This window comes from Trachemys scripta, chromosome 4, assembly GCF_013100865.1.
Source record: "Trachemys scripta elegans isolate TJP31775 chromosome 4, CAS_Tse_1.0, whole genome shotgun sequence".
NCBI lineage: Eukaryota > Metazoa > Chordata > Testudines > Emydidae > Trachemys > Trachemys scripta.
The window spans coordinates 71,481,895-71,496,662 of NC_048301.1; positions in this window are offsets into that span (position 1 = coordinate 71,481,895).

Consider the following 14,768-nt stretch of genomic DNA (forward strand, 5'->3'; position numbering starts at 1 on the left):
TCTGTTGGCACTGTCCTGGCTCTGCTCACTGTTTGCTTCCTTGGAGCGACGTACCCAAATGGACTGTCCCGACTCTGGTCCCTGTGCTGCCCCCAACTGTACTGAATGCAGCTCCAAGAAGATTCGCACAAGGCCCTGGAGGATAGTGACATAGTGATTGGAAACAAGTATGTTGCTTTCAAAGAGATGATCACGAAGAGATGGGAAAAGGCCTCGCTCCTCACTCACATCTGCCAAGATGGCCAGCTCTAGCACCAAGCCCCAGCTTCTGTGCTGCCTAGAGTCTCTAAAGAGCCATGTGGAAAGGCCAAAGATCTTCTCTGCCCTGCGGATCACCCTTTGAACAGACTCTGCAGGGAGAAACTGCCTTCCCCTGTTCTTCACACACATTAGGGCACTGCCTGCAGGCTCCACCCCAGAAGGGGACATCAGGGCAGCTCGACACTCAGCGCAGGTGAGGAGCGGTAGGAGTTTCCGCACTACAAAGCGGGAAACATACGTGGTTGTGTCTTCCTCTAACTGCGAAAGGAGGGATGGAGATAAGTCTATGGCACTGGTATCCTGTCTGGAACCTGGGCACCAATAATCCAGCCAGACTTGCCCCTTTCCCAGTGGCCAGGAGGCCTGCAGCTGGAGGTTGGCCCGTCTGCTCAAGGACACATCCAGCAGATTGGGTATATTGTGTCGCAGCCCAGTAAGACCCTTGCACAGGATGTGTCTGTACGCGGACTGGAAAGCCTGTGCTGTGGTAGTCCCTCTCTCCTCACAACCCTGCCGAATGGCTCCCCAGCACCACTCCAAAGGGTCCAGGCTCCACCAGCCGGTGAGCAAATATGGCACAGGCCTGTCCTCTGCCTCCAGGTAAGTTTTTGCCATCCACTGCAAGCTGCGCAGGTTTACCAGGAAGCCCAGAAAGCCCCAGCGATGCCTGCTCAGCCCTAGCAGCTCCCCAGTGCCGTTGCGCAGCTTGCGCAGCAGGTTCTCATACTCGTTGCAGAGGTTATTGAGGGAGTCATAACTGGCGAGGGACAGCGGCGCTTTGGGCCCTTTAGTGTGGACGCTCCGACTGCTGCACACATCAAACACTGCACTGAGCAGGGTGATAAAGTGCGATGTGGTTTCATGCCCCAGGAACTGGGACAAGCCTAGGCTGGCTGCAAAGTGCAGGGCCTGGGCCGTGCTCTCACTGAACAGCTGTGCAGCACCGTTCCCCCACACCTGCTGCCCAGATAGGCTGACCCCACTAAGCTTGTGGGCAGCCTGGAGCACCTCCTGCTCCTGCAGAACCCCTAGGCGCAGGATATAGTCCCAGCAGATGGCCTTGCTGCATACCTGGAGGCTGCCGTATACCTGCAGCGTGTTGTGAACCAGCGTGAGCAGGTGGCAGGGGTCAAAGAAATATGCGATTTCCAGTGCAGGGTTAGCAGGGTGGAAAAACGTGGACTTCACAGAGACGCCATCCACCAGCACCCCCAGCCGCCTGGCTGTGTCCACATTGGGGGCTGTGGCATCTGAAGTAACAGAGACCACCTGCAGGCCAATGCTGTACAATTTGAGGATACAGTGACGCAAGAGCTGGGACTGCACGTCACCAGTGAGTGTGGCAAGGAGGAAATAGCCGAGAGGAGCTATCCAATGCCCCTGGAATCCTACTGCCACAAGCGTGAGGGCTTCTGCTGCTGCTGGCACCTCATCTGCATCATAATTCCCAGCACCAAAGTCCATGAGCCCCTGCATGCTGTTGGTATGCTGGTCATATTGGATTCTCCTCTCCAATGACATTGCACCAATGAGCAGAGAACAGGACTGGAAGTCTTTGTCCCCTGCCTGTGCTCTCTCTGCCAGTACACTAAAAACTTGCTGGCTGAACCCTGGCCTGTAATCTGGGTTTGAGAGCCACCTGCAATAGAGAACACAGAGGAAGGTTACCTGGGAGGGAAGCTGCAAAAGCCCCATACTGTGATAGGAACAGGACGTTCATTGGCAAGTAACATAACTTTCAGAGAATACAAAAGGTGAGGATGCAGCCACACACCTGGAGGGGATTCTTCCCATGGGATCTGTGGGGGAAGAGACATAAACTGGTGTATAAGTTAAACTTACCCACCCTTGTCATCCCCACTGAGGACAGGAGCAGAGGCAGCCTGAGGCTAAGCTCCCTTCCGTCTCTCACTGGTATTCAGACAACAGGCATGCTCCTCTCTCTTCTTAAGCCTCTTTCAGTTAACCCTCCTTGGGCTCTCCTCATCTGTCCTGCCCTCTAATCCCCAGAACTGTCTTTCTGGTTTGTTTGCTCTTTTTTTCTTCTCAGGTGTGGAGCTGAGAGCTGCTCTTAGTGTTCTGGCTGCCCCAGGGCTAGGGAGAGCAGCACTGTTACTACTTTAGTGTTACATGCCAATTGCCTAGAGACATATCTGAATGCTACTGCACAGTACCCCAAACTTCTTATTCCCCATCCCATCCGTTCTTCAGACTAGTCACCCCTCTCCCTCTTCCCCCAGTTTACACCTGTGTCCTCTCCCCTCCCTGAGTGTAAGGGTGTTGCAGACTGATGCCTCTTTGTGTCTTCAGCTCTTGCTGTCCCAGCCCCTTCAGCTGTTTGCTTCCCCTGTTTTCTATGTGTCTGCATCAGAGTTGTCAGTAAATCTGATACCACTCCAGCCTCTAGGTGATTAATGAAAACATTGGCTAGAAAGCCTGGCTCTGATCCCTGCAGTTTCCCCTCTTTGCTCCCCTCACTATTTTGTGGTTCTCTATTAATCCCTGTGCGAAGCCACACTGATCCCTCTCTCTCTCGTGGCTCATTAATGGCACTGGAGGCTGACAATCACTCTTCTCATTAAGCCCAGTGTCTGCCTGTTATTGGCCACATCACCCAAATGTTTACATATCAGCTCCCTGACCCTCAGCCTAGGGTAGGGGTGGGCAAACTATGGCCCGTGGGCCGCATTCGGCCCTCCAGATGTTTTAATTCAGCCCTCAGTGGTCCAGGGCTTGTCCCGCTCCAGCCAGGGAGCAGGGTTGGGAGTTTGCCTCGCTCCGTGCAGCTCCCAGAAGCAGCGGCATGTCCCCCCTCCGGCTCCTACACATAGGGGCAGCCAAAGTGCTCCACATGGTGCCCCAGTCCCAAGCAACGCCCCCGCAGCTCCCATTGGCCAGGAACTATGGCCAATGGGAGCTGCCCGGGTGGCACCTGCGGATGGGGCAGCGCACAGAGCTGCCTGGCTGCGCCTTTGCGTAGGAGCCAGAGGGGGGACATGCTACTGCTTCTGGGAGCTGCTTGAGGTAAGTGCCCCCCCAGGGCCTGCCCCCCGCCCCCCTCCCGTGCCTCAATCTCTTGCCCCACCCCTGATCCCCCTCCCATCCTCCGAACCCCTCACTCTCAGCCCTCCTGCACCTCCAAACCCTCATCCCCAGAGCCCTCACCCCCACACCCCAACCCCCTGCCCCAGTCCAGAGCCCCCTCCTGCACCCTGAACTCTTTTCCGGCCCCACCCCAGAGCCTGTACCCCCAGCTGGATCCCTCACCCACTTCCTCACTCCAACCCCAATTTCGTGAGCATTCATGGCCTGCCATACAATTTCCATACCCAGATGCGTCCCTTGCGCCAAAAAGTTTGACCATCCCTGGCCTAGGGCCAATGTCTAAGTAACTGGCTGGCAGGTTCCTGCTTCTCCCTTCTTGTCCCTCTTGGACACTGAAACAATGGTCCTCTGGCCTCCAGCCCTGCTCCCTGGAATAAGTGAAGGTTGCTCTCATAGCTCCTGCACTTTCTTCTCTTGATTTTGTACATGTTGCCTAGTGCTGTAGGTTTGGCTTGATCTGCCACACTCTCCCATGAGGCCTGAAAGAGAATCCAGGCCCCTCTGCAAGACAGCAGGGTCCAATTCCAAAACATGGAATCTTGTAGCTGGGCTAGGAGGTGCTGGGACCTCCCTTGCTCAACAGTCTCTCGTAATTACATCTTCCTAGCCTGCTCTGTGGATTAGAGACAGGGCTCAAAAACGAGACTCTGTAGGCCTGTGCCCAGTGTTGGTGGAGACTTCCTAATAGCATTTGTCCAGCAGTGGAGGGTATGATGCATGTAGGAGAGACGCACGCGTGCAAGGTGGTGGGTTCTGGCAGCTGGAAAGTCCTCGCCACGCACTCATAGGCCTTGGCTGAGAACAGATGAAGCGAGACGGCGAAGTTGCGCATGGTGGCCGGGTAGCTCCCACGCTGGGTTCCTTCATAGCGCAAGTCAAGCTGCAAGTCTGCTAGAGCAAAGAGACAGGTATTGGGGATGGGGCAGAGAGTAGGGTGAAAACCCCCAGTCTGGGGCTTATTTTGTGGGAAAGATCTGTAGACAGTAGGTACCCTTCTCTACTGCAGATTGTGGCAGCGAGCAGGCATGAGGCCCTTTCCTTGGGGTATACTCAGGGCTCTAGTAGGTACAAGGCCCTAGAGCTCAAAAGGGATGGGGGGCAAAGCGGGTACAAAAACCCCTCTCCTGGGTTTGCTGCCATCGATGGGGAGGGACAACATCTAACTGTCTATAGGAGAAGAAATGCGTTGTTCACAGGCCAGGAGCAGCTTGTACTCCCTGAGGCCAGAGTCAGGTCTCACCCCCTTCACTGTGCTGACTCCCATGTCAGGCTGAGGCTCTGAAGCAGGACAAGTTTTGTTATTTAACACATGGTCTCTGAAAGGTCAGCGAGGTCCTCATCAGTATTCCCAACCCCTCTGTTCCCGTCCCCATTGTGTACCAGTAAACTGGGCTCTCAGCATGTGCTCCGTGTCCTCGTGGAGGAGGTGTTGCTCCCGCAGGCTCTCCAAAACACTCCGTAGCTCCAGCCGATAGTAGGTGAGGCGCCGCTGGGCTGCATCCTGCTCCCGCTCGCTCCCTAGCACAGGGCTCGGGGACAGAGGGGATTTTGTTCTGCCCTCCGTCAGGCTGTACTGGTGCTCAGCGTGGATGAGCTCCACCTGCAGGGACACAGAGGAGCTTCAGTCACCCTTCCAATGACCTACCTGTCCTGTATTCCTGCTGGCCCAGCTCCTGGCCCTCCCACCCCAGCCACTGTAAGAGCCAAGGACGTTTTCACACAGTGTGATAAGTTAATTTTTAAATCCATCATCGTTGGCCGCCGTGGTCTTCTCCCCTCCCCAGCGTCCTGTCAGAAGCCAGCCTGAGTGCTGAGATCTATGAAGCCTGAGAGGTTGGAAGCATTCCTCTTACTGCCATCTGCGCCTCAGTCATACAAAACTACTCCCAGCCTCCCGCGTCACAGGCAATAAGTACTGTCTTAACTGTAGGCCCCATGGGATGGGAGCTCTGGGCTTTTGGCATCAACCCTGGCCCTGGCTGCCACTGGCATTTCTACTTACCACTTTAGCTTGAGCTGGAGAGACATCTGCTGGTGAAACAGTCTCACTAGCACCTACTGATGGTACATTGGCACCCATGGCTTTAAGGGATCTGGGTGGACGTTGCCCTCTGGGTGATTTCTGTGTGGAGCAGAAGTTCAGATCATTCAAGCAGCAATAAATTCATGACCAATAAATGTGTGACCCATGTGCAGGGAACAGGCTCAGGGTACATAGTTGACACAGACCTTGAGTGGCACAGGCAAGAGCAACAGCCCCAGAAGACTCAGCCAGTGGGGAGGCCAGTGCAGATGAGGGACTCAGCCAACAGGGCCACAACCCCAGTGCTATTAATAATACTCTGCACTGCCTGGAACACATTAATTCAGCCTCCCAGCCCCCTGGAGATATTTATTACCCCCATTTTACAAACAGAGAAACTGAGGCTCAGAGAGGGAACATGACTTGCCCAAGGATCCCACGCTGAGTGACTGGCAGAGCTGGGAACAGATCTTATAGATCTTGACTCGCCTAGCCCACTCCTTCAGTCACAGAACCATACTCCCTCCTTTACCCTGTAAATCCCGTCAGCTGCCCTGGCCCGGGTTCTGGCTACACCTAAAGAGTGATGTAGAAACTCCAGAGGCCTGTGAGCTGCTGGCAGGACAGGAGTAGTGCTGAAGAGGCTTTTGCCTGCCAGCAGTGCTAAGAATGGTTAATAGGGAGACCAGAAATGATTGCTTGATCACCCAATCATCGGCCATAGCCTATTCTAGGATCTTTACAGCGCTGAGCCCCTGCTCCCTGATCTACTGATCATTCCCCTAATAGCCAGCCTAAAACTTACACACAGACACACCCTCTTCTTAAATGAATCGACAGCCTGAAGCTAGAATAAGACACTGGAGAGGCTCAGAGGCTGCTCCTGCCCCCAACTAGTCTCCTTCCAACAGTAAATAAACTTCTCTCTTGTGGCTTTCTTCCTCCAATGCTCTTAGCAGCTTTTTGCCATTCTCTGTTTTCTTTCTCTTCCCTAAACTGCAATGGCTTTTTCCAGGGGCAGTTGCTCCAGGGCTATGGAGAACAGTGGCATGTCAAGAGCTATTCACTCCCTCTGCTTAGCTGGAGAAAATCCTCTAAGTGTTTTTCCTTCTCCTCCTCTTCTCATTGTATGGCCATGCTTTCTCTCTCCCTCTTCTATCACTGCAGCCAGATTCTGGCCTGGCTGGGGGCTGAAGCCCCCCACGCCTTGGGGTCATTTACTGAGTTCCATCCCATGCTTGGTGCTGTACAAACAGGAAGGAGACAAGCCCTGCCCACACAAGCTCATAGTAACTCAGTCTTTGATTAATACAGCTGGGACCCAGAGAAGCAATACAGTGAAGGTACAAACTGTGGGCAATGCTGGGTTTGTGTAACTATGGCTCAAGTATTCTCTAGAGGCACTTGGGTGGGGAAGTTGAAAGGAGCTGGAACCATAAGAGTCCCTTCAAAGGAAGGGAACACCAATGTGGGAAAAATGATACTAATGAATTTTCTTGGGCTGAGCAACAGTGTTCATAGGGATGGATACCACCAGGACTAGCTGCATCAGAGCCAGAAATGGAGCCGGCCCTTTCCTCACCAGTGGGCCAGCAGAGCTGGGGCTTGGAAACTTGGTAAGGCTAATCCCAGAAAAAGGATTTGTCCACATGCAAGGACTCTTGGGAAATCCAGTGACTACAAAAATGCTGGCTGAAGACCAGCAAGTGGGGTAGCTTCTCAGAGCAGAGAGCCCCACAAACAGCCACCTGGAACTCTGAGTGGATAACTTGGGGAAACCACCTAGCTAGCTATTGACATATTCTAGGCAGCTAAGCCATTCAGGTTTGGGTTTGAGAGGTTTAGTTACTGTCTCTTTCATTTTAATGCACTATTCCTGTTTCTAGCAATTCTCTGATATCCTCGGGCTGGAACCACCTTCACCAAAAGACGAGATCTAGACATGGAGCAGAACTGTTCTTATCCCTGATGTGACACTAACTTCTGGATGGCCTTGGCTAACAGAGACTTCCTGTCTCTGCACCTTCAGTTTGCCAGCTGTAGGATGGGTTGATGCTGGCCCCTCTCCCGGGGGCTGTGAGGGCTTGTTACCGTTTGTAAAGTGCTTTGAAGATGCAAAGTGCCAGGCTTGCATTAATATTGTTTTTGTCCCCACAGTCCCAGGATAGACCCCTTGGGCACTACCCATTCCATACTGTGCCCCATGGAGAGTTGCTTCTTACGGAGGTGTTTTCACTGTTTACGGAATCCACAGTAGCCCCTTTCCTGTGTATCCTCTCTGACTTCTAGTTCAGTAATGGCACAAGAGGCCAGCAGCTCTGGTTGGCAGGGCATGTCTCTAATCAGCACAGGAAGTCTGGTTACTGGCCATCTCCTGAATGTTCCTTTCTCGAGACCCTGACTCTCAGCCCAGTGTACACTTCTGCCTACTGGGTTCCTGCTTCTCCCGGCCCGTCCCTCGCAGGAATAAATGTTGTTTATCCCAGGCAGCCCACCCCCACTCACTGGAACACATGAAGATAATCCTTGGAGATTGTCCATTTTTCTCTCTTGGGCCAGGCCCTGTAAATTTGGGGTAGATTCCGTCCCCATTGCTCCACTTCCACCTTTGCTCTTGGCCTCTGAAACTGTTGTCTCTGATTATTTCCGTTTCCTGCACAGGATTCTTGGATTTCCTTTTTACTATTCATCTTTATATTGGAATCTCAGCTCAAACACCTATTTACAGCAGGACCTTTTATGCCGGGAAATGCTCCCAACCACATAGCAAGCATCAAGAACAAACCCTGTCACCTGTCACTTGTTTTCCTTCATGTAATGGATGCTGTTTGAGGCCATTGCTTCCTGAGCGGGGCTGGGAAACAGCAAGGAGAACTGAGATTGGGAGGCTAGAACTGGCTCCTGATCTGCTTTAATAGCAGTTTGGAAAGGGGTGGGGCTCTAAACACAGAGCAGGGGCAGAAGCCAGATGCAAGGCAGAGGGACCTGGAAGTCGGGGGTGAGGGACAAGCCGCCAGGTTGAAGCTCAGAAACATGGCATTGAGGGACTGATCATCTGACCAGGCTGAGATATGAAAGAAATAACTGCAGGAAACAGAGAACTGCCCAGTACTTATGTGACAGCAGTCACTTCCAGAGAACAGTCACAGGCAGGAGATCTTTCCACCACCAGGGAACAAAAAAGCTGAATATTCCTACTGCCAGTGACTCACTATTCCTGCTGCTTTCATGGAAAACCTATAGATAGGATCAGAAGGTATCATCCTGAGCAGAGAAAATTTGTCAAGAGCTGGGGCCATCAACAGGAAGGCTTGCAAGGAACTTGATGGAGAGAGACTGCAAAGTTGTTCCTGTTGGAGCCTAGAGGCCCTGTTATTGCAGCACAGCCCATGTGACTGCACAATAAATCTAGGCTAGCCAAAGAGATTCGAGCCTGTAGTGCCGCCTTTCCAGCTCTCCTTGGGAATGCGACATATGCAGTGGCAAAGTACGGAACTGACTCACTGACCGCTGATGCTGTTTCAGCCCCTAGGTAGCTCTGCTTAAGTGAGCTCAGGAAGGATCAGTGCAGTGTCATTTTATGCTGAGTTAGGAACATACAAATTGCCATCCTGGATCAGACCCCAGGTCCATCTAATCCAGTATCCTCTGTCTGATAGTAGCCAGCACCAGATGCTTCTGAGGAAGGTGTAGCTAGTTCCAAAGGTGACTGCCCAGCAGAAGGGGAAGTACTGAACGTGTTACACCCAGTTTCCTGTAACTGTTCTGGTCCCTGTTCACTATCAGGTATTAAGTGATCTGAAACATCCTTTGCAGTTTGGCTCATGACCACCTGAAAGAGATCACTCCCTCTGACCCCAGGAGCTGAGACCACCTGGGATACTTTTTTGCTGACCATTTTTAGATTTGAACACCTAGAGGCTGCTGGCTGGGTATTCTCAGTGGGCCAGAGGGGGAATCTCAACTCTGGAATTTGCTTCCCCTGTTGGTCTGGCAGAACCTGGATGTGTTGGCCTTCATAACACACTTCTACTAGGTTGTCCAGGGCCTGGGGTATGGAGGTTAACAGTAGGTGAAGCCATCACTGCCGAGTGAGGTCATACATGTACAGTGCTAATCTTGTTCAGAGGCCACAGTTTGCATGCTGGGTAAGAGGATACTTCATTGACTTTGGTGCTTCCCTCACTATGTTGCAAAATGCCCAATATGTGTGGGCTGCAGGGATAGAGAGTCAAGGGCAGTAGCTCCCATCTATGCCATCTATCTTAAATAACCTCATTATTATAATCTGATCTCTAGACATAGACCACCTGTGGAATGGAGGAGTCAGTAGGAGTAATGGAACAGAGAGCATCCCCCTCCACCCACAATCATTGATGAATGGCCACAGCAAGAAGGAGAAGGGACACATTGTAATAGCATGAGGTCAGCCCTCTTGTGCCAGAATAAAAAACAGTCAGAGAAGAAACTCAACAAAATGACATTCTTACTTATGCAGAGATCTGTGAAATTGTTCTCATAGGATAATGTGCTGAGGATGGAAAACTAGTTGGTGCTTCATAAAAATGGGTAATAAACATCAGGGTCTCAAGCTGTGAGGAGAGTACTACCAGAAGCTGTTAGGTTTGATCTGGAGCAGATCAGTCCAGTCACAGACCTACACTGGGAGACAGTACTGGGGAAATGATAATGGTGAGCACAGCCTAGGGGAGGGAATGGATGGAAGGCCAAGTCTGAATTTGCAGCAAGGTATGGGGCTACATATTCAGAGACATCTTTCTCATCATACTGTGTCCTTCTCTAGCCTCATTCAACTGAGGATCTCCACACGCTTCCTCTGTATCCCCAGCACATAGGGAAGTATCACTTTTCCTGTGTTACAGACAGGGAAACCATGCCTCATAGACCTTGCTCAAGGTCTCACTGAAGTCAGCAGCAGGATCTGCAACAGAAGCCAGAAGTCCTAACCTTTAATCACACAATCCATCTTTTCTTCATACCATGACATTGATCAGGGAGGAAACAGTCACTCTACATATGCCTTTGGTGCCAGGGCAGGCAGAATACGTGATACCGTCTCTTACTCTAAAACTGGACAACATCCTGGAGGACTATATAGGCTGCAGGGAACACACCTGCCCTCAGGCAAGAGGGCAGATTTGTAGGAGACCTACTAAGGCTTTGTCATTTTTGACTTAGTTTACAAATATGAAGGAGAGATGCTGTAGCCACAAACTGCAATCATCAGCAGGATTGAACCTAGGACCATCAGCACCCAAAGCACAAACCCCTATCATATGAGCTAAAGCAGAAACTCTGTTAACGGGGGGGCAACCAGCAGACCAGTCCCTGGAATAGCCATGATTTCATTCACACTAAGGCCCACTATGCCAGAGGCTGTCTGGGCAAGGGCTGTTGCTGGATGTTGGTCTGTGAAGGGCTACATGCACAAACAGCTCCTCTCTAAGGTGGCTGGCTCTGTGATCACCACCAGGCCCTCCCCTCTCCACAGTACCTTAAAGGAGAACACAGATGGGATCACACCAGCCTTCAGCCGCTTCTGCCCTCCATAAAGCTCAAACTCATCCTGGGCGAAGTGCTGCGAGCAGAGGCAGGCTCCAGCACCTGGGATCCACAGCCTCCTGGAGCCAGGCTCAATGCGCTTCACAGCCAACATCCACCTCTTCCTCAGCTCATGGGCTTTGGGGAAGCTGCAGAGAGACAGGTGAACTTCTCAGTCCTGTTATGTTACCATGGATATGCGTAAGACACGGCACACGACAGACATCATCCTGGTCCCCACGCCCAGGCCTGCCCCGTGGCACCCGCCGTCCATCCCGGTCCCCATGCCCAGGCCTGTCCCATGGCACCAGCCGTCCTGCTGGCCCTAGAGCCATAGATTCCAGAGTTACCATACGTCTGTATTTTCCTGGACATGTCCGGCTTTTTGGTTCTTAAATTGCCGTCTGGAAGGAATTTTTAAATATCTAAAAACGTCCGAGATTTTGCCATTATTATTTTTCCCCAAAGAAGAGTTGATCATTCAAGAAAGAGAGTGAAAGTTGATGATTCGAGAAAGAAAGTGAATGTTGATCACTAGAGAGAGTACCCGCTTTCCCCCACAGCTCCCAGCGCTTGTGCCACGAAACAGCTGTTTCACGCGGCTGGGAGGGAGGGGAACACGGCACGCTCAGGGGAGTAGGCGGGGCCGGGATTTGGGGAAGGGTCCAATGGGGCAGGGAGGGGCGGAGACTTTGGGGAAGAGGTTGGAATGGGGACGGAGAAGGGATGGAGGGGCGTGAGCACCCACCGGCACCAGGGAAAGTCGGCGCCTAGCCCTATGGTTCCAGACAGGTATGATCATTTTTCCATAGTGGCAATAGTGCAATATTGACAATTTCAGTGTCTTTTCTGAGTTTGTACTGTGCACGGTAGTGTTTCCTCAAGAGCTCTTTATTTGATATTTTATTTTACTACCCCCAAACACAATGCCAAAACGAAAGTGTAAATTCTCTGCAGAACTTAAGACGAAATTCCCGTGTTTTCGAAGTGGTAGAGAAGAATGGGAAGCTGTAGACCTGGTAATTACATCTCTGTGAAAAATAAAGGTGCTAATGATTTACAAACTCATGTGGACTCATACAAGCACAAAAAAGCAGTTCGAGGAGACAGCTCATCAACAAAATTGACAGATTATTTTGTAAAAACAGGCAGCAAATCAGAGGATGCTGTTACTGCAGCAGAGGATGCTTTTGCATTTCACACTGTTAAGCATCATAATAGCTTTAAGTCAATAGATTGCACATCTGTCTCGTTGAAGACATTCCCTGATTCTGAAGTAGCACGGAAATTTTCAAGTGCTAGAACCAAGACAGAAGCAATTGTTACCTCTGTGCTTGCACCACATTCTGTTGATGTTGTTCTGAAAACGTTTGAAGAAAATGACATAGCTTACTGTGGAGTTGCTACAGATAGAAGCAATCATGGTTCAGTGAAAATATTGCCATTAATTATTCAGTATTTCGACTGGAAGAATGGTGGTTTGCAGTCAAAATTGATTGAGGCCGAGAACACACCTAATGAGACTGCCAACACGATTGCTCATTACATAAAAGAAATGCTTGAAAAAAATGGTTTGTTTAAGAAGTGTATTGCATTTACACGTGACAACTGCAATACAATGTTTGGAGGACTCCGGTGTGTTGAAGATGGAAAGTATGTTTGCAATCTTAAAGAAGTTGTTGCAGAAGAGAACATTAATTGGTGTGGGTTGCCCAGCACACATTTTGAACAACTGTGTTCATCATGCAGCAGAAAGAATGAACGTTGACACTGAGAACATTATTTTTAAAATTCACCAGTACTTTCATATCTACATTGTCCGAACTGAGCAGCTGAAGGAGTACTGTGAGTTTGTTGATGTTGAATACAGAAAGCTGCTTTCTCATAGCAAGACACGATGGCTGTCATTATTTCCAGGCATTACAAGGCTGATACAGATGTTTCCGGCCTTGAAGTCATTCTTTCTGTCACAGGACAAACCATCCACAGTGCTTAAGACATTTTTTGAGTATGAATTAAGTGAGATTTACCTCTGGCACATGCATTCACTCATGAATGTATTCCAAATTTACATCCAAGAAATCGAAAGGGAAAGCAATTCTGTCATGGAAGTGCTGAAAAGTTTGAACTCGGTTCACACTATCCTTCTTGAATGCAAGACTCACAACTTTATGTCCCTGAAAGTTAAGGGACAACTGGCACAAAAGTGCATGGAAGGAATTGATGAAGAGTGTGCCAAATTCTGTGCTGAAGTCAGGGCTGGCTCTGGCTTTTTTGCCACCCCAAGCAAAAAAAAACCAAAACAAAAAACCAAAAAATTGGGGCGGCCAGAACAGCAAAGCAAAAAAAAAAAAAAACAACCACCTGCGGTGCGGCCGGTGTGGCAAAGCAGGGGGGGAAAAAACCTGTGGCACAGCCGGAGCGGCAAAGCGGGGGGAAAAAAAAAAAAAAAACCTGCGGGGCGGCCGGAGCCAGGGTGCAGGGGGACTCCCTGTGNAAAAAAAAAAAAACACCCTGCGGTGCGGCCGGTGGGGCAAAGCAGGGGGGGAAAAAACCTGTGGCACAGCCGGAGCGGCAAAGCGGGGGAAAAAAAAAAAAAAAACCTGCGGGGCGGCCGGAGCCAGGGTGCAGGGGGACTCCCTGTGCTGCAGACGTGCCCAGCCTAACGGGGGGGAGGGAGCAGGGGGGAGAGAGAGAAGGGGGGCGGCCAGGGCTTCAGTAGGGCGCTCGCCACGGGGCCCTGACCGCCACGCCACCTGCTGGGAGGGCTTCGTGCCGAGGGCTGCCCTGCCGGGCTTGCTACAGACCTGGCGGCTGGGGCAGACGGAGCGCACAGGCCACTCCCAGCAGGGTGCTTCCCTCCTCCGCCCCCTACAGGACGGCCGGATCGGCGAACAAAAAACAAACAAGCAGCAGTGCCGCCCTAGGATTGGGCAGAATGCTGCCCCGTAGAATCTCGCTGCCTCAAGCATGAGCTTGCTCGGCTGGTGCCTGGAGCCAGCCCTGGCTGAAGTAGATAATATGTACACCAGATGCTTAGAATATTTGGAGAAGTGGCTTAGACCGCTGGAAGACTTCTCTTGTTTCAGGAGGATTACCCTGAGTGAGACACCGAATTGGAGTGATGTGGAACCTTGTATCAAGTACCTGATCGATAAGGGGTGCAAATTGATGATATGAAGTGTTTTGATCAGATCAGCAACCTGAAGAAGTTTACGGAAAATTGCAATAGTGATGAAGAGTTCAGTAATTACTTGCTAGCACACCAGAAGTGGACCAAATATTTTGAGAAATCCAAAAACATTGAGTGTCATTCAGAACTGTTAAAGATTGCACAGTTCTTCTTTGCTATTCCTTCTCACAATGCAAACGTAGAGTGAATTTTTTCACTGATGCAAAGCCAGTGGACAAAGGAAAGGAACAACTTGAATGCTGAGTCTCTGAAAAGAATTCTACTTGTACAGTACAACTTCAGACAAACTTCTTGTAAAAACTTTCATGCCTTTTTAAAAAGCAATCAACCACCGCTGAGAAAAATGCGATCTACAGAGAAGTATGTGTGGACACATGAGGAGAAAGAAAACTGAAGAACTGGTGAAAGGAAAGGACTCACTACATATAAAGAAGTACAGTAAACTTTAAATAATTAAACTTCACTTTTGAGGCCACATCACTTTTTCTTATATATACTCAATATAGACGACATGTAGCGCACAGCATATACAACAGTATAACAACACATTAATACAACGCGAGTTGGTAGATACTGGTGCAAATACCCCCCCCGTGGAGTGTCCTCTTTTTTGAATGTTCAAAT